The sequence below is a fragment of the Oncorhynchus keta genome, chromosome 34, assembly GCF_023373465.1.
Source record: "Oncorhynchus keta strain PuntledgeMale-10-30-2019 chromosome 34, Oket_V2, whole genome shotgun sequence".
Taxonomy (NCBI): Eukaryota; Metazoa; Chordata; class Actinopteri; order Salmoniformes; family Salmonidae; genus Oncorhynchus; species Oncorhynchus keta.
In genome coordinates this window covers 42,643,004-42,670,194 of record NC_068454.1, presented here as the reverse complement: position 1 = coordinate 42,670,194, position 27,191 = coordinate 42,643,004, and the positions used below count along the sequence as shown (strand labels likewise).

At 43.6% G+C, this 27,191-nt stretch overlaps 1 protein-coding gene across 5 annotated transcripts in view; it reads right to left on the bottom strand.

Moving 5' to 3' along the window:
* Positions 1-27,191, bottom strand: part of LOC118367173 (double-stranded RNA-specific editase 1-like) — a 186,669-nt gene that overhangs the window by 116,033 nt on the left and 43,445 nt on the right. For 3 of the 5 annotated variants that reach the window (XM_035750284.2, XM_035750285.2, XM_052493925.1), the window contains exon 2: positions 23,896-23,971. The exons of 1 other annotated variant lie outside the window; for it this stretch is intronic. The gene's annotated coding sequence lies outside the window, so the exon portion shown is untranslated. Of the gene's footprint in view, positions 1-12,947; positions 13,107-23,895; positions 23,972-27,191 lie in introns of those variants that run through there. One more of the 5 variants, XM_052493926.1, reaches the window with a different exon arrangement.

Here is a 27,191-nt window from a genome sequence, read left to right as displayed (position 1 = left end):
CCACGCAAGATCTCACCCCGTGGGGTCAAAATGATTACAAGAACGGTGAGCAAAAATCCCAGAACAACATGGGGGACCTAGTGAATGACCTGCAGAGAGCTGGGACCAAAGTAACAAAGCCTACCATCAGTAACACACTACGCAGCCAGGGACTCAAATCCTGCAGTGCCAGACGTGTCCCCCTGCTTAAGCCAGTACATGTCCAGGCCCGTCTGAAGTTTGCTAGAGAGCATTTGGATGATCCAGAAGAAGATTGGGAGAATGTCATATGGTCAGATGAAACCAAAATATAACTTTTTGGTAAAAACTCAACTCGTCATGTTTGGAGGACAAAGAATGCTGAGTTGCATCCAAAGAACACCATACCTACTGTGAAGCATGGGGGTGGAAACATCATGCTTTGGGGCTGGTTTTCTGCAAAGGGACCAGGACAACTGATCCTCCATGTAAAGGAAAGAATGAATGGGGCCATGTACCGTGAGATTGAGTGAAAACCTCCTTCCATCAGCAAGGGCATTGAAGATGAAACGTGGCTGGGTCTTTCAGCGTGGCAATGATCCCAAACACACCGCCCGGGCAACGAAGGAGTGGCTTCGTAAGAAGCATTTCAAGGTCCTGGAGTGGCCTAGCCAGTCTCCAGATCTCAACCCCATAGAAAATATTTGGAGGGAGTTGAAAGTCCGTGTTGCCCAGCAACAGCCCCAAAACATCACTGCTCTAGAGGATATCTGCATGGAGGAATGGGCCAAAATACCAGCAACAGTGTGTGAAAACCTTGTGAAGACTTACAGAAAACGTTTGACCTCTGTCATTACCAACAAAGGGTATATAACAGAGTATTGAGATAAACTTTTGTTATTGACCAAATACTTTTCCACCATAATTTGCAAATAAATTCATTATAAATCCTACAATGTGATTTTCTGGATTTTTTTTTCTAATTTTGTCTGTCATAGTTGAAGTGTACCTATGATGAGAATTACAGGCCTCTCTCATCTTTTTAAGTGGGAGAACTTGCACAATTGGTGGCTGACTAAATACTTTTCTGCCCCACTGTATAGATATATATATATAGATATAGATATAAAAAAACACACAAAACCCACATTCACTACATACACCGACCCAACACACACACACACACACACACACACTTAATCATATGCTGCTGCTACACTTCTTTATTTTATCTATCCTGATGCCGAGTCAACTTACCCTGCCTTCATGTACATATCTACCTAAAATACCTTATCCACCTGCACATTGATCTGGTACTAGTAATCCTTGTATATTGCTAAATGGTGCGTTTTATATTTGTGTTACTATTTTTCTTTTTACTATTATGTTTAACTCTGCATCGTTGGGATGGGCCCATAATTAAGCATTTCACAGTTAAGCTTACACCCGTAATATTCTGCCCATGTGACAAATACAATTGTATTTCCATTTTTTGCATATGCAGCACCAATGGAATGATGAGTTGTGTCACAACGAAGGAGATTTCTACACCACTGGTGGTGAATGGGCTCAATTGAAAATGTGTGAACACCCAAACACACCAAAAGGTTTTCACTGTGCACGCACACACACATACATACACACAGTACATGCCCAACATTCACATGCACACATCTACACAAGCATACACTAGGCTTGGGCGGTATACCGGGGTATTTGGAAAATGCCATCGGATGCTTTTTCCAAATACCGTCAACTATTTCGTTGAAGTTTTTTTTTTTAAATTACATTAGAATATTTGTAGTTATTTTAAGTAAATACCTGCAGTCAACTTGTGCAATATGTCAGGTGAAATGCAGAACGCCATCTTTATCTCCCAATTTTTCATTTTGAAGCTTATCGGTAGTCCCAAGTCATGTGCTGTTTGTTTAGAAGCACACAAAGAAGAGACCGGAACCTTGTGTGTCACTATTGTGCAGCATGCGCCAGGTGTTCTAATTACAGTATGGAATTCACAACTTAAATGTTTGTCGGCTAGATACAATAAATTACCTAAAGTACGTTGACACCTGCTCGGAGAACATCTCATTCCAAAATCATGGGCATTAGTATGGAGTCCCCCCCTTTGCTGCTATAACAGCCTCCACTAGATGTTGGAACATTGCTGCGTGGACTTGCTTCCATACAGCCACAAGAGAATTGGTGAAGTCGGGCACTGATGTTGGGCGATTAGGCCTGACTCGCAGTCCGCGTTCCAATTCATCCCAAAGGTGTTCGATTGGGTTGAGGTCAAGGTTCTGTGCAGGCCAGTCGAGTTCTTTCACACCGATCTTGACAAACCATTTCTGTATGGTCCTTGCTTTGTGCACAAGGTATTGTCATGCTGAAACAGGAAAAGGACCCCCCCCCAACTGTTGCCACAAAGTTGGAAGCACATAATCTAGAATGTCATTGTATGCTGTAACGTTAAAATTACCCTTCAATTGAACTATGCGGCCTAGTTCAAACCATGAAAAACAGCCCCAGACCATTATTCCGTCTCCACTGAACTTTACAGCTGGTCCTACGCATTTGTGCAGGTAGTGTTCTCCTCGCATCCGCCAAACCCAGATTTGTGAAGCGTGATTCATCACTCCAGAGAACATGTTTCCGCTGCTCCAGAGTCCAATGGCAGCGAGCTTTACACCACGCAATATTACACTGCCGAGGAGCAAACACACACACACACCTGCTCTTATACATATATAGGCATACTCTCACACCACGCTCATCCGGTCTCTCTCGCCGTATCCCGTCCTAATTATAGCTTGCCCGTTAATCAGCTCAAGCTGTAATTATTCCATCTTCAACATGTAATCTGATTGTGAAGAATGATAAATATCACACCGCATCCCCCTGGTTCAGGAGCGAGGGGTGTTAGGGGTGTGAAACTAATAGGTATGCATTCTCTGCGAAGCACATTCTGATTAGACACAAACAAACAGTGCTGCGATCGGATTGAGAAAGCACGGCACCGGTGCCGGGGGAAGGTAAGTGCGCGCAATTTAGGGCAGTTATGGATAAAGACCCTGAAAATAAGTCACTTTTTTTTGGGGGGGTCATACGTGTTTTTTATTATTGGAGAACAAAACCGCTGACTGAAAATGGGACAGCTGGGAATTCATGCTGTTGAGTCTGTTTCTGCGGTAACATGGACTCTTACTGTGACAGAACTTTGTTGCTCCTTTGTGAAACAAGCAATGCGTTGTAACAAACAGGCATAAGCTTTCTTGCCCGTGGCAGCCAAGGGGCACATGACCAAACCATTTGGGTTTTTTTGGAACACAGTCAGGGTATCAACTTAAACCACTGTACTATAAAGAGTAGGAACAGTAGAATACATAAGGTGGTGCAATTTTGAAATCGGTTTGTGCATGACATTTTTTTTCTCTCGCAATTGTCAGTCACTGACATTCACTCCGTTAGCCACGTCAGCTAACAATTTTTTGTTTGGTAGTTAGTCTATCCAGCTATCGAGACTTGCAGTAATCATTGCCGAATACCGACCGGGCACGCAGGGCATGTGCCTTGACCTCCAGGGGCCTCATTCTCACTCAGCTATCATATTAACATGACATAAGTCATCGCATGATCTCAAGCTGCAGTCAATTTTATGCAGTTCCAGACAGACTCTTAGGATGTCTTGGCTACACCTGACCCCCTTTTCCCCAACAGTCAACTATAGAGTACACAATTATATTTATAACCATATTAGTGATTGCTGTTGGGTTTAATAAAGGGAGGCCTGCAATGAGACATAAGACATGGAGCCTCTATGTTAGGTATACAATACAAATGGAGATGATAGTTGTAACCATTAAGGCAGAATCATGGGTCTGAAGGTCATCTCCTACAATGTGAAAGACATCCACGGGCCAATTAAAGTTCAAATATTAAATAAAAATCTATTGCACAAGAGACGCACCTGCCAGATAGTGGGCACCTCAAGCTCAATAAAACCTGGGCTAAATCAGGTGTTTCTCATCACATAGTTCTGTGAGGAGAAGGGGAGCAGCTATTCGAATACACAGACCTACCAAATGTGTTTTACATGGAGTAAAAGATAAGGAAGGGAGATCAATATTATTGAACGGTTCCATTGCAGGAGCGAAAGTCTCAAGGATCAATGTACAGCACATGCTCCAAATGAAGATGAGAAGAATTTTCATAAACCCGAGTTGGATTTGATTTCTGATAACGTAAAAAGGGGTTGTTTTTGATAGGAGAGTATAACTACATTTTATCCGGTACTGATTAGGCTCACACCTCTAGAGCACCCATATCCAGATTGACCCGTGCTTTAAGAAATGGTTTCATGGTACTAGGTCTAGTAGTGTGTGTGTGGAGACATTTGAACCCTAAAAGTAGAGATGTTGCGTTTTACTCTCACCTCCATAAAATGTTCTTCTTGTATGGACTACTTCTTTATGCCAAAAAACAGAAGCATATAGTAATGTAGAATGTAAGATCTTGAACATTACTCTCTGATCATGGGCCAGTGTTGGCTGTATGGGACCTGGGGAGAAATTCACACCCCACACTGTGGAAGGTGAACACCTCAACTTCACGAAGCTGAATTTGGGCAGTTTATTCATTCAGAATTTGATCAGTGCTTAGAGTTGAACCAAATACCCGATGTTTCACCTTCTGCTCTAAGGGAAGGCGATATTGAGAGGGTGTACTATTTCATATGCATCAAAGGAAAAAATGTTAAATTACACAGGAAATGTGAAGATGACATTGAGAGATTGGAAACCATGCATAAACAACGATCCTCATACAATTAAAAGGAGGCCCTTAATGTCCTTTGAGATTTCTAAAGCAACTCTATGATAAGAACGGGAACAGAGCATCGTCCTTTACTTTCTTTCTGGTAAAGGAAACAACAGGCATCTACTATCTTTCAAATGGTTAAATCAAATGATGTCAATACACCCTTTGTCACAAGACCCCAGGATATATCAGCAACCAAATACTTATTTTCCACCATAATTTGCCAAGAAATTCATTAAAAATCCTACAATGTGATTTTCTGGATTTTTTGTTCTAATTTTGTCTGTCATAGTTGAAGTGTACCTATGATGAAAATTACAGGCCTCTCTCATCTTTTTAAGTGGGAGAACTTGCACAATTGGTGGCTGACTAAATACTTTTTTGCCCCACTGTATTTGTTATATAACCGTTTATCTCAGAAGACCAGAACCTTAATATCTATCATACTTCAAACACAAATTATACTAGTTGACGAAACATAGCACAGACGCATAGTACTGACACTCACTACGCAGTGGTTGGGAAATGGTATGGGTGCTGGACATGCGGCGACCCAGACCCCACTGCTGTCAGAGATCACACGTACTGTAGTTTAGGTAATGGTTAAGGGATGCGGACAACAATAAATAATAAAGCAGCCACTGCTGTCAGATGTCTTCATTCTCCGGGAAATAGTGTAAAGGTTCATTTTACACTACGACATCCAGTCACAACACAGTGCTCTTTTTCCAGCATGCTGGTAAGTAGCTTGCCAACGAACATTCACACCACAGACGAAAGGATACCAGTATCTACTAGTAGCTAGCTTATGGTTTGTAAACCAAGCCAAAGCAAGGAGTTGGCGCATATGTGATGCCAGGTTTTTAAAAAGGTGGTACATATTTAAATGAGTTTGTTATAAGCAACGTTGCATAAAGCCAGAGGTAAGTCCTTGGTAATGCCTGCCTCCTTAATTCATGTGTTCACAGGGGGATGGGAGCAGTAACTTTATGATCAAACTTAGCAATGTACCAGCTAGTCATTTTTCATACTTGGGTCACCCTACTTTGAACTGGCTTCATCCAAATTGATGCTTCGTAAACTAACAGTGAAATGTTTACAACAATGTAAAAATTAAAAGATTGACAAATAATAACGAGGAATAAATACGACAACTTGGGACACACACACACACGAGGTACCAGTGCTGAGTCGATGTGCAGGGGTACGAGGTAATTGAGGTAGATATTCTATATGACCAAAGGTATGTGTACACCTGTTCGGAGAACATCTCATTCCAAAATTGTTGGTCCCCCCTTTGCTGCTATAACAGCCTCCATTTTCCTGGGAAGGCTTTCCACTAGATGTTGAAACATGACTGCGGCGACTTGCTTCCATTCAGCCACAATTAGCGAGGTCAGGCACTGACCATGGTCCTTCTGTCCTTCTGTAGCACAGTTGGTAGAGCATGGCGCTTGTAACGCCAGGGTAGTGGGTTCGATTCCCGGGACCACCCATACGTAGAATGTAAGTCGCTTTGGATAAAAGCGTCTGCTAAATGGCATATATTATTATATTATTAGGCGATTAGGCCTGGCTTGCAGACGCCGTTCCAATTCATCCCAACGGTGTTTGATGGTGTTGAGGTCAGGGCTCTGTGTAGGCCAGTCAAGTTCTTCCACACCGATCTCAACAAGCCATTTCTGTATTGACGGGGGCATTGTCATTATGACACAGGAAAGGGCCTTCCCCAAACTTCTGCCACAGTTGGAAGCACAGAATTGTACAGTATGCTATAGCATTTAGATTACCAGTCCCTGGAACTAAGGCGCCTAGTCCATACCATGAAAAACAGCCCCAGACCATTATTCCCCATCCACCAAATTTTACAGTTGGCACCCTGCATTTACAGTTGGCACCAAACCCAGATTGGTCCGTCGACTGCCAGATGGTGAAGCGTGACTCATCCCTCCAGAGAACGCATTTTCCACTGCTCCAGAGTCCAGCTGGAGCCAGCTTTATACCACTCCAGCCGACGCTTGGCTTCGCACATGATCTTAGGCTTTTGTGTGGCTGCTCGGCCATGTTAACCCATTTCATTTAGCTCCCGATTAACAATTCTTGTGCTGACGTTGCACCAGAGGCACTTCAGCACTTGGCGGTCCCGTTCTGTGAGCTTGTGTGGCCTACCACTTTGCGGCTGAGCCATTGTTGCTCCTAGATGTTTCCACTTGAGAGTAACAGCACTTACAGTGGACCAGGGCAGCTCTAGCAAGGCAGAAATTTCACTAACTGACTTGTTGGAAAAGGTGCCATCCTGTGAAGTTGCCACATTGAAAGGCACTGTGCTATTCAGTAAGGCCATTCTACAGTGGAGATTGCATGGGTATGTGCACCATTTTATACGCCTGTCAGCAACAGGTGTGGCTGACATACACAAATCCACTAATTTGAAGGGGTAATTGCACATATATAGTGTATGTACATATAGGTAGTGATAGGCAACAGGATAGATAATAAACAGTCACAGCAGTGTATGTGATGAGTCAAAAGTGTTAGAGAAACAAGGGTAAATGCAGATAGTTAACCAATAGATATCCAGACTAAGTATTTAGCAGTCTTATGGCTTGGAGGTAGAAGCTGTTCAGGGTCCTGTGGCTTCCAGACTTGGTGCATCGGTACCACTTGCAGTGCGGTAGCAGAGAGAACAGTCCATGACTTGGGTGGCTGGGGCCTTTTTCTGACACGCCAGGTATTGAGGTCCTTTTAAATAACCATATCTTAAATTGCAAAATTACATATTTTTTTAAATTACAGCTTTTTTTCTATACACACACACACACACACACACACACACACACACACACACACACACACACAGTCATATTACTTGCTGAATATACAGTGCCTTCGGAAAGTGTTCAGAGCCCTGGACTTTTTCCACATTGTGTTATGTTTCAGCCTTATTCTAAAATGGGTTTTAAAAAATGTATCAGCAATTTACACACAATTCCCCTTAATTAAAAAGTGAAAACAGGTTAAGAAATGTTTGCAAATGTATTAAAAACAAAAAACAGAAAAACCTTATGTACCTAAGTATTCAGACCCTTTGCTATGAGACTAGAAATTGAGTTCATGCGCATCCTGTTTCCATTGATCATCCTTGAGATGTTTCTTCAACTTCATTGAAGTTCACCTGTGGTAAATTCAATTGATTGTAAATATGGAAAGGGACACACCTGTCTATATAAGGTCCAACAGTTGACAGTGCACGTCAGAGCAAAAACCAAGCCATGTGTTCGAAGGAATTGTCCGTAGCGCTCAAAGACTGGATTCTGTCGGGGGAGAAGGGTCTTGGTCAGGGAGGTGACCAAGAACCCAATGGTCACTCTGACAGAGCTCTAGAGTTCCTCTGTGGAGATGGGAGAACCTTCCAGAAGGACAACCCATCTCTGCAGCACCACCAATTAGGCCTTTTATGATAAGAGTGCCCAGACGGAAACCACTCCTCAGTAAAAAGGTACATGACAGCCCGCTTGGAGTTTGCAAAAAGGCACCTACAGCATCTCAGACCATGAGAACAATGATTCTCTGGTCTGATGAAACCAAGATTGAACTCTACGGCCGGAATGCCAAGCGTCACGTTTGGATGAAACCTTGCACCATCCTTACAGTGAAGCATGAGTGGCAGCATCATGCTTTGGGAATGTTTTTCAGCGGCAGGGACTGGGAGACTAGTCAGGATCGAGGCAAAGATGACCGGAGCAAAGTACAGAGAAAACCTGCTCCAGAGCTCTCAGGACCTCAGACCAGGACAATGACCCTAAGCACACAGCCAAGACAACACAGAAGTGGCTTTGGGACAAGTCTCAATGTCCTTGAGTGGCCCAGCCAGAACCCGGACTTGAACCCGATCGAATATCACTGGAGACCAGAAAATAACTGTGCAGCAACGCTCCCCATCCAACCTGAAAGAGCATGAGAGGATCTGCAGAGAACAAATGGGAGAAACTCCCAAAACACGGGTGTGGCAAACTTGTAGGGTCATACCCAAGAAGACTTCAAGGCTGTAAAAGGTGATTCAAAGTACTGAGTAAAGGGTTTTATTTGTAATGACTAAAAAAACATTTTTGCTTTGTTATTACGGGATATTGTGTGTAGATTTCATTCAAATTTAGAATAAGGCTGTAACCTAAGAAAACGTGGATGAAGTCAAGGGGTCTGAATACTTTCCGAAGGCACTGTATATAGAGAAAGCATGTCAGGGCAGTAAAAATTATGTTCGGGCCAGTGAGAAAGTAATAAAAAAGTTAATGGACCGTGTCAGGTGAAACGAGGCCTACATATGATGAATCACAATGTCCCCCCCACACACACACACACGTGTGCATGGAGAGAGACTGTGATTGATAAACAGATCTAGAAAAAACTATCTATTCTGAGCTAAATAAAAACCTAAATCCCAATCACTACTTATGAAAAGGGCTTTGTGGAGATTTCATGAGCAAAACATCACAGAAATCTCCCATTCGATTTACTGGAGCCTCCATGGATAACCGGTGCAATGAGTAAACAAGTTAAGTGGATTTGACGAGCAAAGGGGGGAAAAAAACAGTCCTCTAGGGCTTAACACAAAGGGCTAAATTATTTTGTTGTGCCTATTGATATTCACGTCAGCTCTCCGATAATATACTCTAGCACCAACGTTATTGACGCATGGTTTCACAGCAATAAACAGAGAGCATAAAGACAGAGGGAGGGGGAGGAGAGAAAGTGTGAGGGGAAAAAGCTGGGGTTGACTGGTCAGCAATTGTCATTCCATATCTTTTGATGTGTATGACCTTGGCATCCATCTAAGCTTCTAAACATACGGGCTATGATCAAATCATTATGAACAACTACCGGCTATAGAGGAGTGTGCAAGAAGTGGCAAATCAGAAGCATTTCTATGCTAAACTATAGGACTGTTTTGCTACCACAGTCCGGTACATGTTCCGGGATTCTTCCGGTGGCATTGAGGAGTACACCACATCAGTCACTGGCTTTATCAATAAGTGCGTCGAGGACATCAACCCCCACAGTTACTGTACGTACATACCCCAACCAGAAGCCATGGATTACAGGCAACATTCGCACTGAGCTAAAAGAGTAGGGCTGCCGTTTTCAAGGTGCGGGACTCCAACCCGGAAGCTAATAAGAAATCCTGCTATGCACTTCGACGAACCATTAAACAGTCAAAGCATCAATATGGGGCTAAGATTGAATCATACTACACCGGCTCCAACGCTCTTATGTGGCAGGGCTTGCAAACTATTACAGACTACAAAGGGAAGCACAGCCGCAAGCTGCCCAGTAACACGAGCCTACCAGACGAGCTAAAATCACTTCTAAGCTCGCTTCCAGGCGAGCAACACAGGCATGCATGAGAGCATCAGTTGTTCCGGACGACTGTGTGATCAAGGTCTCCGTAGCCGACGTGAGTAAGACCTTTAAACTGGGGCCAGACGGATTACCAGGACGTGTGCTCCGGGCATGTGCTGACCAACTGGCAGGTGTTTTCACTGACATTTTCAACATGAGTCTGTAATACCAACATGTTGGACTAAACACATCCCTCTGCAACTGGATCCTGGACTTCCTGACAGGCCACCCCCGGGTGGTGAGGGTAGGTAGCAACACATCAGCCACGCTGATCCTCAACACTGGAGCCCCTCAGGGGTGCGTGCTCAGTCCCCTCTGGTACTCCCTGTTCAGCCACCATCATTAAGTTTGCAGACGACAACAGTGGTAGGCCTGATCACCGACAACAATGAGACAGCCAACAGGGAGGAGGTCAGAGACCTGGCCGGGTGGTGCCAGAATAATAACCTATCCCTCAATGTAACCAGGACTAAGGGGACGATTGTGGACTACAGGAAAAGGACTGAGCATGCCCCCATTCTCATCAACGGGGCTGTAGTGGAGCAGGTTGAGGAGCTTCAAGTTCCTTGGTGTCCACATCTCCCACAACCTAGAATGGTCCAAACACACCAAGACAATCAAAGAGGGCACGATAAAGCCTATTCCCCCTCAGGAGACTAAAAAGATTTGGCATGGGTCCTCAAAAGGTTCTACAACTGCAACATCGAGAGGATACTGACTGGTTGCATCACTGCCTGGTACGGCAACTCCTCGGCCTCCGACCGTAAAGCACTAGAGGGTAGTGCGTACGGCCCAGTATATCACTGGGACTAAGCTGCCTGCCATCCAGGACCTCTACACCAGGCGGTGTCAGAGGAAGGCACTAACAGTTGTCAAAGACCCCAGCCACCAAAGTCATAGACGGTTCTCTCTACTACCGCATGGCAAGCGATACCGGAGTGCCAAGACTAGGACAAAAAGGCTTCTCAATAGTTTTTACCCCCAAGCCATAAGACTCCTGAACACCTAATTTATTGGCTACCAGGACTATTTGCATTGTGCCCCCCCCCCCCCTCTTTTACACTACTGCTACACTGTTCATTATATATGCAGTCACTAACTGTACGTTCATGTACATACTACCTCAATTAGCCCGACCAACCAGTGCCCCCGCACATTGGCTAACCGGGCTATCTGCATTGTCTATCTGCACCCACCACCCCCTCTTTTATGCTATTGCTACTCCTTTTATCATATATGCATAGTCACTTTAACCATATCTACATGTACATACTACCTCAATCAACCTGACTACCCGGCTACTGTATACAGCCTCGCTACTGTTATTTCTCTCTGTAGTTTTTATTTCTTTACTTACCTATTTTTCACCAAATACATTTATTTATTTTTCTTTGAAATTGCACTGTTGGTTAGAGTCTGTAAGTAAGCATTTCAGTGTAAGGGTCTACACCTGTTGTTTTCGGCGCATGTGAGAAATAAACTTTGATTTGATTTGTTGTGCTTTGCCCATTTCAGTCTGTGTGTGCGCGTGAAAGGCATCCACATGCTTCCCAACCGAAACGGTTCGGGAGAGTTTGTGCATACATTGTAGTATGGCAACATTTTGATGTTTTTGTTGCTTTTGTAGTTAGGTGAGGTTTTTTTGGCTGTTCGGGCAGACATTCGTTTCTAAAGGCAAGCTGAAGTTTGGAGCCAAAGTCAACCCTTTTGTCGGTGATGGATTAATCAAAATATTTGTCGTCATTCAACGAGCGATGACTTGTTTTCATGCCCATTTTGTAATTGAGAAATATTGCACCAAACATAGTTAGATTCAAAATTGTGCGACTAAGATGTTCTCTGCAAAAACGTCAACGTTAATGACAGATTTCTCGAGTTACCTTACATTAAGTCTGCCTATTTTGAGGAAGTGTATACTGGCTACGGTGTCTCAAATAGGACAAACAGTGCGACTGCCACTTTTTATTGTTTTTCAAGTATGCGAGCACACTTGTTCGGTTCGCCAAGTCGTCCGACGAACTGAAGCATGCTGCTGCCTTTCGATCACAGTCACAACCAGAGTGGGGAAAGAAGAGTGAGGAGGTGCAGCAGAAGAGAATGAACAAGGGTTTGGATGGAAGGAGAAAGGAGGATTGCAGGGATAAAGGAGGATGGGAAGAGGGGATTGAGGAAGGAGAGGACGAGAGAAAGAGCGGGACGGAGTTGACAAAGTGGTCTGGAGCTGCCAGCCTGAGTGGCAGGCTGGCTAGCCGTATCCTCAGACCCCAGGCAAGAGAAATACTGTTTCACACAGATCTGGCTAGACACACACACTTGCCCCTAAATATGAACACAGGCAGCATAACACACACACATAAAGGCAGTATACTGTAGGCCTACAGACACGAGGCGCGTATGTGAACATACACAGACAAACACACACGTTACTAGCTAGGCTGTGATCTGTGATCAGCCAAAGAGCATTAAACCGGTCAGCCAGCTCCACTGACAGCCACCTGAGGTTCTTGAAAAGCACATCTGTGTGTGTTTTTGGGTACGCGCATGCTTGCTTATTTGTGTGTGCGCGCATGTTACAAATCAGCCTTGTCCCCTGGAATGCTTTCCAAGGGTACATATGATAAAGCCTTTACACGCTCGAAGCACATGTGCTCCAATAATGAATAGCGATACGCTCTGGCGTTCTTTTGTTTGGTATAAATATTTCATGAATGTGTGCGTCGCTTTCGACAAGTCAATCTGCCCTGAGGCTTTGACAAAATAAAATAAAAATCTCTCACTCTGTTCTACTGCTCTTCTCTTCCGCGCTTCCCTCTGCCCGTCTGTCTCTCGAAGAGAAATCTCATGATGATGCAAGCGATGCAGATATCTGTGGGGAGTTTCTTAGCCAAATGCCCAAAAAGCTGATCTGGCACTTTCCTGTACTGATCCGAGCCAAGCTTCTAAACAACTGTGTCGACTGGACTGTACATTCAAGTAAGTGTTCAGACCCCTTTCCCGTTTCCACATTCTGTTACACTACAGCCTTATTTAAAAAAATTATTAAATATATTTTTTCCTCAATCTACACACAATACTGCAGAATGAGAAGGCAAAAGCAGTTTTATACATTTTTGCAAATACCTAAATATAAATATTTCTTTACATAAAAGTATTCAGACCCTTTGCTATGAGACTCGAAATTGAGCTCAGGTGCATCCTGTTTTCAATGATATCATTGAGATGATTCCACAACTTGGAGTCCACCTGTGGTAAATTCAATTGATTGGACATGATATGGAAATGCACACACCTGTCTATATAAAAAGGTCCCATAAAAGACAATGCATGTCAGAGCAAACACCAAGCCATGAGGTCAAAGGAATTGTCCGTAGAGCCCCGAGACTGGATTGTGTTGAGGCACAGATCTGGGGTAGGGTACCAGAAAATGTCTGCAGCATTAAAAGTCCCCAAGAAAGGCCTCCGGAGCGGCAGTGGTCTAAAGCACTGCATCGCAGCACTAGCTGTGCCACTAGAGATCCTGGTTGGAGTCCAGGCTCTGTCGCAGCCGGCCACGACTGGGAGACCCATGGGGCAGCACACAATTGGCTTCGCATCGTCCGGGTTAGGGGAGGTTTTGGCCAGCAGGGATGTTCTTGTCCTATTTCGCACAAGTGACTTCTGTGGCGGGCCGGGCGCAATGCACGCTGACACGGTCGCCATGTGTACTGTGTTTCCCTCTGACACGCTGGTTCGGCTGGATTCCGGGTTAAGCGGGCAGGGGTATGAATGCGTCGATGGGTTGTGTTTCGGAGATTGCACAGCTCTCAACCGTCGCCTCTCCCATGTCCGTATGGGACAGGACTGTAACTACCAACTGCATTCCACGAAATTGGGGAGAAAAAATAAATAAATAAGTCCAAGACAGTGGCCTCCATCATTCTTAAATGGAAGAAGCTTGGAACCACCATGACTCCTCCTAAAGCTGGCCACCCGGCCAAACTTAGCAATCTGAGAATGGCCTTGGACAGGGAGGTGTCCAAGAACCCAATGGGTCACTGACAGAGCTCCTCTGTGGAGATGGGAGAACCTTCCAGAAGGACAACCATCTCTGCAGCACTCCACCAATCAGGTCTTTATGGTGGCCAGACAGAATCCATTCAGTAAAAGGCACATGACAGCCCGCTTGGAGTTTGCCAAAGGGCACCTAAAGGACTCTGACCATGAGAAAAGAGATTCTCTGATCTAATGAAACCATGACTGAACTCTTTGGCCTGAATGCCAAGCGTCACGTCTGGAGGAAACCTGGCACCATCCCTACGGTGAAACATGGTGGCGACAGCATCATGCTCTGAGGATATTTTTCAGCGGCATGGACTGGGAGACTTGTCAGGTTCGAGGGAAGGATGAACGGAGCAATGTACAGAGATCCTTGATGAAAACCTACTCCAGAGCGCTCAGGGCCTCTGGAGACCTGAGAATAGCTGTTCCGCAACGCTCCCCATCCAACCTGACAGATCAGTAGTGAAGAATTGGATAAGCTCCCCACATATACAGGTGTGCCAAGATTGTAGCGTCATACTGAGGGCTGTAATCACTGCAGAAGGTGCTTCAACAAAGTAATCATTAAAAGGTTCTGAATACGTACCATACCAGTCAAAGGTTTGGACACACCTAGTCATTCACAGGTTTTCCTTTACTTTTATACATTGTAGAATAATAGTGAAGACATCAAAACTATGAAAGAACACATATGGAATCATGTAGTAACCAAAAAGGTGTTACACAAATCAACATATATTTTATATTTGAGATTCTTCAAAGCAGCCACACTTCGCCTTGATGACAGTGTTGCGCAATCTTGGCATTCTCTCAACCAGCTTCATGAGGTCATCCCCTGGAATGCATTTCAAATAAACAGGTGTGCCTTGTTAAAAGCTAATTTGTGGAATTTCTTTCTGAATGCATTTGAGCTAGTCAGTTGTGTTGGGAAAGGTAGGGGCGGTACACAGCAGATTGCCATAATATGGGCTATAACAGCTCAAATAAGCAAAGAGAAACGACAGTCCATATGGAACATTTCAGAACTTTGAAAGTTTCTTCAAGTGCAGTTGCAAAAACCATCAAGAACTATGATGAAACTGGCTCTCATGAGGATCGCCACAGGAAAGGAAGACCCAGAGTTACCTCTGCTGCAGAGGACAAGTTCATTAGAGTTACCAGCCTCAGAAATTGCAGCCCGAATAAATGCTTCAGAGTTCAAGTAACAGACGCATCAACTGTTCAGAGGGGACTGCAGCAATTCGACCATGAAGGTCTGATTTCACGCAAAGAAACCACTTCTAAAAGGACACCAATAGGAAGAAGAGAGTTGGGCCAAGAAGCACGAACAATGGACATTAGACCTGTGGGAATCTGTACTTTGATCTCCAAATTGGATATTTTTTGTACCAACCTCCATGTCTTTGTGAGATGCAGAGTAGGTGAACGGATGATCTCCGCATGCGTGGTTCCCACCGTGAAGCATGGAGGAGGTGGTGTGATGGTGCTTTGCTGGTGACACTGTCTGATTTAATTAGAATTCAAGGCTCACTAAACCAGCATGGCTACCACAGCATTCTGCAGGGATACGCCATCTCATCTGATTTAAACTTAGTGGGACTATCATTTGTTTTTAAATAGGACAATGACCCAAAACGCACCTCCAGGCTGTGTAAGGGCTATTTGACCAAGGAGAGTGATGGAGTGCTGCATTTTTTTATTTAACTAGGCAAGTCAGTTGATAACAAATTCTTATTTACAATGACAGCCTACCAAAAGGCCTCCTGTGGGGACGGGGTCCTCCGATAAAATTAAATAAATAAATACCATATAAATATAGGACAAAACACACATCACAACAAGAGAGACAACACAACATAGAGACCTAAGACAACTTAGCAAGGCAGCAACACACAAAAAATACAAATAAAACATCTCAATGACATTGAGTGGCAGTGTTTTTTCAACTAATGCCATTTTGCCTGAGGCTGATGTGGTGCCGGTGTCTGTACACGTGCATATACACACACACTCTCTCTCATTCAAATAAAAGCATACATGAACACACACACATACATGTAATAGTGCCAGTCATGCACTCAAACATATACAGTTGGCATCGCCATTGTGATTTTTGTCCTTTGATTTTATAATTTTTTGTTTCTTTATTTTTAATTATTTATTTATTTTTTTATTTTTTTTTGCATTGTTGTTTGCTGTTTTCTTCAGTCTTTCTATTTGTTCTCTTTAGTTCATTCTCTTGGTTGTTGGTGCATTGGAGGAATGGAATTAATTATTTCTTCTTGGGGGGGACATCGGATGGTTGAGGGACAGCTATTGGGTTACTTTTGGCCTGGTGGGAAATCTGTCAACGTGCACTTGAGCAGGGTATTGACCCTGGATGCTTCGATGTGTCGCTCTGAATGAGAGTCTGCTGGATGACTGATATGATGTAATTGTTGAGTGGCTTCACTGCAAGTATATTGTACGTTCCGGATAATCCTTCTTTTTTTTTTTTACTATAATAAAGAAGGCAACAACACATGACAACACAGCATGGTAGCAACACAACATAACAACATGGTAGCAGCACCACACATGTAAACATTATTGGTCACAGTCAACAACAGAAAGGTCAAGAAGGTAGAGACAATCATACATCACACGAAGCAGCCACAACCTTGAATGAAGAGATTGAAATAAAAACGGTCTAGTTTGAGTGTTTGCTGCAGCTCGTTGTAGTCGCTGGCTGCAGCAAACTGAAAAGAGGAGCGACCCAGGGATGTGTGTGCTTTGGGGACCTTTAACAGAATGTGACTGGCAGAACGGGTGGTGCATGTGTAGGATGAGGGCTGCAGTAGATATCTCAGATAGGGGGAGTGAGGCCTAAGAGGGTTTTATAAATAAACATCAACCAGTGGGTCTTGCGACAGGTATACAGAGATGACCAGTTTACAGAGGAGTATAGAGTGCAGTGATGTGTCCTATAAGGAACATTGGTGGCAAATCTGATGGCCAAATGGTAAAGAACATCTAGCCGCACAAGAGAACTCTTACCTGCCGATCTATAAATTATGTCTCCGTAATCTAGCATGGGTAGGATGGTCATCTGAATCAGGGTTAGTTTGGCAGCTGGGGTGAAAGAGGAGCGATTTCAATAGAGGAAACCAAGTCTAGATTTAACTTTAGCCTGCAGCTTTCATATGTGCTGAGAGAAGGACAATGCACCATCTAGCCATACTCCCAAGTACTTGTATGAGGTGACTACCTGAAGCTCTGAACCCTCAGAGGTAGTAATAACATCTGTGAGAAGAGGGCCATTCTTCTTACCAAACCACATGACCTTTGTTTTGGAGGTGTTCAGAACAAGGTTAAGGGCAGAGAAAGCTTGTCTGTAAGAGCATTTAACACAAAATCCGGGGAGGGGCCAGCTGAGTATAAGACTATCATCTGCACATAAACGCATGAGAGCTTCCTACTTCCTCCAAGCTATGTTGTTGATGTAAATTGAGAAGAGCGTGGGGCCTAGGATTGAGCCTTGGGGTACTCCCTTGGTGACAGGCAAATGCTGACACAGCAGATTTTCTGACATTATACACTGCACTCTTTTGAGAGAGTTAGTTAGCAAACCAGGCCAAATACCCCCAAGAGACACCAATACTCCTTAGCTGGCCCACAAGAATGGAATGGTCTACAGTATCAAAAGCTTTGGCCAAGTCAATAAAAATAGCAGCACAATACTGATTAGAATCAAAGGCAATGATGGCATCATTGAGGACCTTTAAGGTTGCAGTGACACATCCATAACTTGAGCAGAAACCAGATTGCATACCAGAAGAGAATACTTTAGACATCAAGAAAGTCAGTCCAGTCAGTTGATTATTGACAAGTTTTTCCAACACTTTTGATAAACAGGGCAAAATAGAAATTGGCCTGTAACAGTTAGGATCAGCTTGATCTCCCCCTTTAAATAAAGGCCGAACTGTGGCTGCCTTCCAAGCAATGGGATCCTCCCCAAAAAGGAGAGACCGGTTAAAAAGGTTGACCTGGCCTCCACAATCACCCGACATCAACCCAATTGAGATGGTTTGAGATGTGTTGGACCGCAGAGAGAAGCAAAAGCAGCCAACAAGTGCTCAGCATATGTGGGAACTCCTTCAAGAAGGTTGGAAAATCATTCCCCATGAAGCTGGTTGAGAGAATGCCAAGAGTGTGCAAAGCTGTAATCAATGCATAGGGTGGCTACTTTGAAGAATCTAAAATGTATTTAGACTTTTTCAACACTTGTTGGGTTACTACATGACTCCATATGTGATATTTCATAGTTGTCTGATGTCTTCACTATTATTCTACAATGTAGAAAATAGTAAAAATAAAGAAAAATCCTTGAATAAGTAGGTTTCCAAACTTTTGACTGGTACTGAATGTAAATGTGAAGTTTTTATTTTTATACATTTGCAAACATTTCTAAAACCTGTTTTTGCTTTGTCATTGTGGGTTATTGTGTGTAGATTGATGAGGACTTTAAAAATATATCTATTTTTAGAATAAGGCTGTAACAGAATGTGCAAAAAAGGGGTCTGAATATTTTGTGTACGCACTATATATAAATCTAAGGTTAACGTAAGTAGAAATTCCAAAAACAAGGCAAGATTGTCCAATCCAAAATAGTGCATACTTAATTACCATTTAAACGTACACCTGCAAGTAGTGAGTGCAGCACTCATTTATAAACAAGTAAAAGCTAGGGTGGCTTAGGCTTTGCACATATTGGGCTTTTGCCATCACTGGTATTACATCACTGCTCAAGGCAGACAAGCAAGACCATATATTTGCTGTTGACTGAGGGGCTTTTGACACTGAGCCAAACCGAGCCAAGGCACACTAGCTGTACCGAGCTGGCCTGGTTACGCATCCACCGTAAATGCCGGAACAGTGTGCCCGGAACAGTGTTCCGAGACAACGCAGTTCGGTTCAGGTCGATAGCATGAAAAGTGTACTAATGACATTGAACAAAACCATTCCAATGGGTCATGTTCGGCACTAACAGTGATAGATATGAGCCTCTATTTGCGTTCCAGCAGAATGAGTGTGTTGTTATTTCAAATCGCTGGCCATACAGTCGCTGATCCAAAACCTACAGCACTTTGATATGAGATCCATCTGTTTTTTGACTAGGTCTGGACATGTTGGACAAAGAGTCAGGTAGAGAGAAAGAGAGAATACACGTATAGAGGGTGCTATTCTGAAGTGATCTGAACATCAACATTCAGGTGAATTCCTATTTAAATAGGCTTTTTGTCCTAGTCGATGTGAATCATTAGGGCCAACGATGCATGGCTAAAACGGGTCAACCCAACTATGGGTTGGGCAAAAAAATTACACTAATCCTACATTCAGAACATTAATGCTGTGACATCACTCCATAAGAGAGAAGGCATTGCATTGTACACGGCATCAGTCCCACATACTACTGTAAGGCTGGGCGTGTCTTAAGATTCATATCAGGCACTGCAATAAAAATCTAAACAAACGTCTCTAAACAAACGTCTTGCTAGTCACCATAGCGTCTGTAGTTGATCAAGCCAAATATGAAGAGGCCTAAAGTGTAAAAAGTATATCCTTTTTCACAGTGCCTTCAGAAAGCATTCATACCCCTGAATACTTTCTGAAGGCACAGTACACGAGTCGGAGTCACTAGGGCTTATCCTGCTCTTCCTCTACTTAAGTAGAGCGCCTGAAAACCTATTTAGTGGGAATTGGCTCCATTTGGGCTGATAAAATGGCTCGCTGGAAGAGAGAGTGTTCGGCTGAAGTCGGAAGTTAACATACACTTAGGTTGGAGTCTTTAAAACACGTTTTTCAACCACTCCACAAATTTCTTGTTCACAAACTATAGTTTTGGCAAATCGGTTAGGACATCTACTTTGTACATGACACAAGTCACTTTTCCAACAATTGTTTACAGACAGATTATTTCACTTATAATTCACTGCATCACATTTCCAGTGGGTCAGAAGTTAACAAACACTAAGTTGACTGTGCTTGGAAAATTCAAGAAAATTAGGTCATGGCTTTAGAAGCTTCTGATAGGCTAACTTGACATCATTTGACTCAATTGGATGAGTACCTGTGGATGTATTTCAAGGCCTACCTTCAAACCCAGTGCCTCTTCGCTTGACATCATGGGAAAATCTAAAGGAATCAGCCAAGACCTCAAAGTACATTGGAGACCTCCACACGTCTGGTTCATCATTGGGAGCAATTTCCAAAACGCCTGAAAGTACAACATTCATCTGTACAAACAATAGTACGCAAGAATAAACACCATGGGACCACACAGCCGACATGCCACTCAGAAAGGAGACGCGTTCTGTCTCCTAGAGATGAACGTACTTTGGTGCGAAAAGTGCAAATCAATCCCAGAACAACAGCAGAGGACCTTGTGAAGATGCTGGAGGAAACAGGTGCAAAAGTATCTATATTCACAGTAAAAACAGGTCCTGTATCGACATGACTTGAAAGGCCGTTCAGCAAGGAAATACCAATGCTACAAAACTGCCATAAAAAAAGCCAGACCACGGTTTGCAACTGCACACGGGTAAAAAATATTGTACTTTTTGATGCAATGTCCTCGTCTGATGAAACAAAAATAGAACTGTTTGGCCATAATGACCATTGTTATGTTTGGAGGAAAAAGGGGGAGAGGCTTGCAAGCCGAAGAACACCATCCCAACTGTGAAGCAAGGAGGTGGCAGCATCATGTTGTAGGGGTGGCTTTGCTGCAGGAGGGACTGGTGCACTTCACAAAAGAGATGGCATCATGAGGATGGAAAATTATATGGATATATTGAAGCAACGTCTCAAGACATCAGTCAGGAAGTTGTGGCAAAATGGCGTAAGAACAAAAAAGTCAAGGTATTGGAGTGGCCATCACAAAGCCCTGACCTCAATCCCATAGAACATTTGTGGGCAGAACTGAAAAAGCTTGTGTGAGCAAGGAGGCCTACAAACCTGACTCAGTTACACCAGCTCTGTCAGGAGGAATGGGCTAAAATTCACACAACTTATTGTGGGAAGATTGTGGAAGGCTACCCGAAACATTTGACCCAAGTTAAACAATTTCAAGGCAATGCTACCAAATACTAATTGAGTGTATGTAAACTTCTGACCCACTGGGAATGTGACAAAATAAATAAAATCACTCTACTATTATTCTGACACTTAAAATAAAAAATGGTGGTCCTAACTGACCAAAGACAGGGAATTTTTACTTGGATTAAATGTCAGGAATTGTGAAACTGAGTTTAAATGTATTTGGATAACATGTATGTAAACTTCCAACAAACTGTATGTATGTGGGCATGTGTGTCTGGGCAGTGAAAGTTCAAGTGTCATATGGACACGCACGCACACACACACACACACACACACACACACACACACACACACACACACACACACACACACACACACACACACACACACACACACACACACACACACACACACACACACACACTCAAGGTGAGATGGTCTATGTCTTAACGATTCTCCCTGCAGGCTGCCTACAGATTAACACATCTTTTCCACTGTCATAACTGAAATATCACTGCAAGACATCTTAGACTATAGTGAAGATTCAGTAAATAATAAAAAAACAAACAAGAACTCATTTAAATAGAAGCGGTCCCATCAAGAATAGCCTTGCATTTTACATCTTCCTGGCATCTGTCAGTGCACACCTGGGCAGAGCAGTATGCCCAGGCAGACAGCACATTGTGGGTGGATGCATGTTCAAAAATGGCTAGACCGTGACTCATTCCTGTCGGTGGGTCTCGGTTTGTCAACAAACAATGCCTGTCGGTTTGCCTGCCTATACGCCGGCTTCGTCGGTCTGTCTACTATGACTGCTCTCAACAATAGTATCTCCGTCAGCATTTGCCGGTATCCTGTACCCAGTCTGCTGTGCTTGCCTGTGGCGGCACTCATTGACTCACTGTGTTGACTGGTTCAGTGTGTTGACACTATTTTGCCAACGCTGCAGTAAATAATCCTTACTGTAACGGAGGTGAAGAGGGGGAGACAGAGGACATCACAGGCAATTTGCCTGCCAGGATGAACATCAGCATTGTAACCGTCACACCCCCCTCCCTGGCAATTTCCCTAAAAACCATGCGTCGCCACTAGTGGAATTTAGCATGACCGGTGCTGGCACTGACGTGTGTGTGTGTGTGTGTGTCCAGTACACTGCCAATTATATGTGTGGATCAGGCTCCCCTGGAGGCCTATATTAGCGTGTGCAGATCGAATGAGAGAGGCAACGGCAAGAGAGGAGAGCGCCCAGGTTTCCAGCCAGCAGAGCTCCTGAGGGAGTTAATTTGCCTGCACAACAGAACGACAGTCTCAGCGCGTCAATGCTGCCAGCTTAACGCAGTCACTTCAACACCGCCAGGCACTGCTGCCCGTGCCACAGCCTCAGGGAGCTGCTGAACAGACCGGGCATTCAGTCAGTGCTCCACTCCGCCGTACTGCATGGCATCCCCCAGAGAGCGCTCAGACAGCTCAGGACCAAGTTGGGGGGGCCTTACACAATGCAAAAAAAACGGGGGGAAAAAAACAGAATTTCCAAAAAGGGAATCGGATCCTTTAGGAGCCAGCATAGCTCAGTTGGTAGAGCGTGGCGCTTGTAACGCCACGGTAGTGGGTTCGATTCCCAGGACCACCCATACGTAGAATGTATGCACACATGACTGTAAGTCGCTTTGGATAAAAGCGTCTGCTAAATGGCATATATTATTATTATTATATATATTATTATATATAATAATAATAATAATACAACAAATCAGCCTTAAATCACCCGAACTTGGTTTGGATTTCCACCAGGGGGGAGAAAAATAAGAATCCCAGATCCCCTGCTATTTGGGCTGTTCAAAAATAGAAACGGGGTAGAATTGTTATATTCTCAGATCTGAGAGAATACATCCAAAAGTCTCTGTGTGCCAGATAACGCAGGTTACAACCATTTGGTGTAACGCACACTGCCGTTTTATGATACGGAGCTCATAGCTGCGGTGGTCATATGGGCAACCTTAATTATTAATGTGTCGGGCATCGGAAACACAACCCGGGTTGGTTGTAGTGTCACTTTCAATAAGGCAGCCTTAAAGCTATTGGGTTACCAAACACAGGGATATGATATTCATATGGTCTGCCTTTTTACATATTCATGGGATTTAACTGTTGAAGGGACTGGGTCTTGTTGCCGAGTTGAAGATGGATGATTGTGTCCTCTTGGTGCCAATGTCAAGCCATGTCACTCAAAGGCCCGGACAGAGCCACACCTACCCAGGTCTCACACTGAACAAACCCTAGCAGCTAGTCATACTTTATTTGAAAACAAATAAACTGCAGCTGCCCCAATTGATCTACAAGCTTAAAGTCGTGTCTGTCAGGCACAAGTTGGGTAAGGACGAACAATCTGAAAAGTCAGAGAAATCTAAATCCCACAATGTCGGAAGTCGGACTCCACAGGTCAGCCATAGAGTAGTGACAGCGACCTTAACCAATGAACAGTCCAAAAAGCCTGAATTGTCTGTGGAGTATTCTAGAATACCAGTGTGCTGGAGTTTCTTTTTCAAATGCTGATTTTAGAGAGTCACGGATCACGTAAAGGTGTGGTGAACTACACTCTTTTCAACTTACTGAGTCTCTGGGTGGTCAGTGGCGTGATGCAGCTCTTTGCCAAAGTTTCAATGTCCTACGGGCAGGTGTCAGAGCTCTGAAAAGAGAGAGAATATCAGTATTATAATAATATTGTTCTTTGTGTAAAACAGAGAAGTCAGCCAAGCTACACTGAACAAAATTATAAAACGCAACATGTAAAGTTTATTTTCGGTCTGTAATAAAAAACATTTTGTGGGGAAAAACTCATTCTGATTAGCTAGGCCTGGCTCCCCAGTGTGTGGCTGCACCCCTGCACAGTCATGCGAAATCCATAGATTAGGGCCTAATTTATTTATTTTGACTGACTGATTTCCTTATATGAACTGTAACTCAGTAAAAATCATTGGAATTGTTGCAGATTGCGTTTATATTTTTGCTCAGTATAGATAACAATACTAAACCAAAATGGAAAGTGTCCGAATTTCCCAGACACCCATGCCAAGTGGAGAAGTATCCACTTACCCAGATGCTCCGACCCTCAGCCCAGCGGTGTGAAACACATGACCGCCAGCAAATCAAAAGTCAAAAGACATCACAAAATGTGTCTGCCAAACATCAAACTGTGTGGTAGTCCATATTTGTAAGGCTCAAGGAAACTGGCAGAGGGGTCAGAGGGGTCAGACGCCCCCCCGCGATCCAATTATAGGAGCATTAAGTAGAAGTCTCACCCGGGACAGGTGAGAGGCAACAAAAAAAGGGGGTGAAAAAGTGGCAAGATGACTCCTTTTGACACGGGCTACCTTAGCTTCGGAGTAAATTCGATCCCTGGCATCTGAGCAAATCACAATCAATTAGGGACTTGACCTGAAAGCTATCTGTGTAATAAGGCAGTGCCCAGTGCAGGTGGCTAGACTGGCATAGGTGATGGGCTTTGGCATGCCAGTCTGCACGATGATACAGGTCAGGACCATTACAGTAACAACTGCAAGAAAGCAAATCAGATATCATATGGCCATTTGTCCTTGAGTGACAACATTCTTTATTTTATTTTACCTTTATTTAACTAGGCAAGTCAGTTGTGAACAAATTCTTATTTTCAATGACGGCCTAGGAACAGTGGGTTAACTGCCTGTTCAGGGGCACAACGACAGATGTCCTTGAGTGACAACATTTTTTTTTTTTTATAAATCTGTCGTTAAATAAAGGTAAAATAAAATAAAGAATGTTGTCACTCAAGGACAAATGGCCATATGATATCCGATTTGCTTTCTTGCAGTTGTTACTGTAATGGTCCTGACCTGTATCATCGTGCAGACTGACATTCCAGCTGGCATGCCAAAGCCCATCACCTATGCCAGTCTTTGTCAGCTCAGGGGTTTGAACTTGCAACCTTCCGGTTACGAGACCAACGCTCTAACCACTAGGCTACCCTGCCGCCCCAACATTGACCCGATACTGGTTGGTCGTGTCAAAGGAAACCCGACGGCCATTCGACACTTAGAAAATGAAGATGGCTGGACAAAGCATTCCAAACTATATTTGAGCAGATGGATTCAACTCAAAGTATGCAATATACATGGATGTAACATTGGTACGAAGGGAAAGAGGAAAATTACTTCATTAGTGTTCATTAAATTTGAATGAAAGCAAAAACTGCTTGTTAGCAATGATGGGGAGTGACAATTATTTATTTTTTTACAGAGCGAAGCGATTTCCACTTAGCTTGAAGTAAAAAAATAAATAAAATTAAAAGCACTGTGCCGCCCTTAAGTGAGCTGTTCAGCCAACCAAAAGAGGCTAGTGTGGGGTGAGTGGTGCAATCCATACGGCTGCTGCACGTGGCATATGGTCAAGTTGGGTCTGAAGCAGCCGCTCTCCATGCATCACGTCTTATCACGGCCCATATGTGCGGAAGAGATGGAGAAGGGCATCAGTATTCCAGGCCCTCACCAAAGTGCTCTTCCTCTCCCTGAGCCCCCATAATCACAGCCAAGACGGGGGGTCGCCTTCGCGCCTTATCACTCCGGCCTATCTGCTAGTTCAGGCTGGGGTCCTTTTTTCTCAATTTCCACCTGACTGACATGCCCAAAGTAAACTGCCTGTTACTAAGGCCCTGAAGCCAGGATATGCATATAATTGGTATCATTAGATAGAAAACACTTTGAAGTTTGTAGAAATGTTAAAATAATGTATGTGACTATAACACAATAGATATAGTAGGAGAAAATCCAAAAGAAAAACTAACCAGAATGTTTTTTTGAGAGCCCATGCTCTTACAATTGAAAGTTTTGGGGCATATCCAAATCCAAATCCAGCTCCCAGATTGCAATTCCTATGGCTTCCACTAGATGTCAACAGTCTTTGTTCAAGGTTTCAGGCTGGTTTCTTCCAAAGCCTATTGTAAAAACAGACAGTGCAGTTATATTAACAAGAATTTAAGCTTTTAACCGATATAAGACACTTGGATGTTCCTAAATGCTTAATATCCATAACTTTTATGATTATTTATTTGAATTGCGTGCCCTCCAGTTCCACCGGCAGTCACTAGCGGGACACCTAGCCTTGAGATTGGTGGTGAACAAACTCTTGTCCTCCGTGTAATGCTGGCACACCAAAAGCTACTCCAGATGTTGACAATAATAATAATAATAATATATGCCATTTAGCTGACGCTTTTATCCAAAGCGACTTACAGTCATGTGTGCATACATTCTACGTATGGGTGGTCCCGGGAATCGAACCCACTACTCGATGTGATACCACAGGGGTCGTCATCAGGCCACTGGGGTCCTAAAAATCGTGACGAGCTTAAAAAGTTTGTCATGGGGACGCTGTTGCATAATTAAAAAAGGTTGCGACATTGGTTTCATGGGTAAATCGCAACAATCCGACACGACATGGTATGACAGGTATCATGTAGTTAACCGTAAATGTCATTCAAGCGGAATTTTAAAACAAAATTAAACACTGCACGGTTATGGATCTGTTATGACATAGGACGGGTTGTTTTTATTTCTGGCATGGTCAGCGCAGCCCTGTGCTACGCATCTCCATTCATAATAAGAGGGAAATGGGGAGCAAAAGCTACAGATGTTGGCAAACACATAGGATGGCATCATCCTGGCTTTAAAACACAGCCTAGAAAATAGAGCAGCACATCCTGTCAAACACTGAGACCAGGCAGCCAGTGAAGTGACAGTTAAATTGAGCAAGTCCCCAGACGCATCTACGTCACGCAAGTGAAAACAGATGCAAGACAGTGACTGAAGCTAAATTAGGCATCTTAGCCCACTGTTGATTATGACATAAATATCCACTCAAGCACTCACACAAAC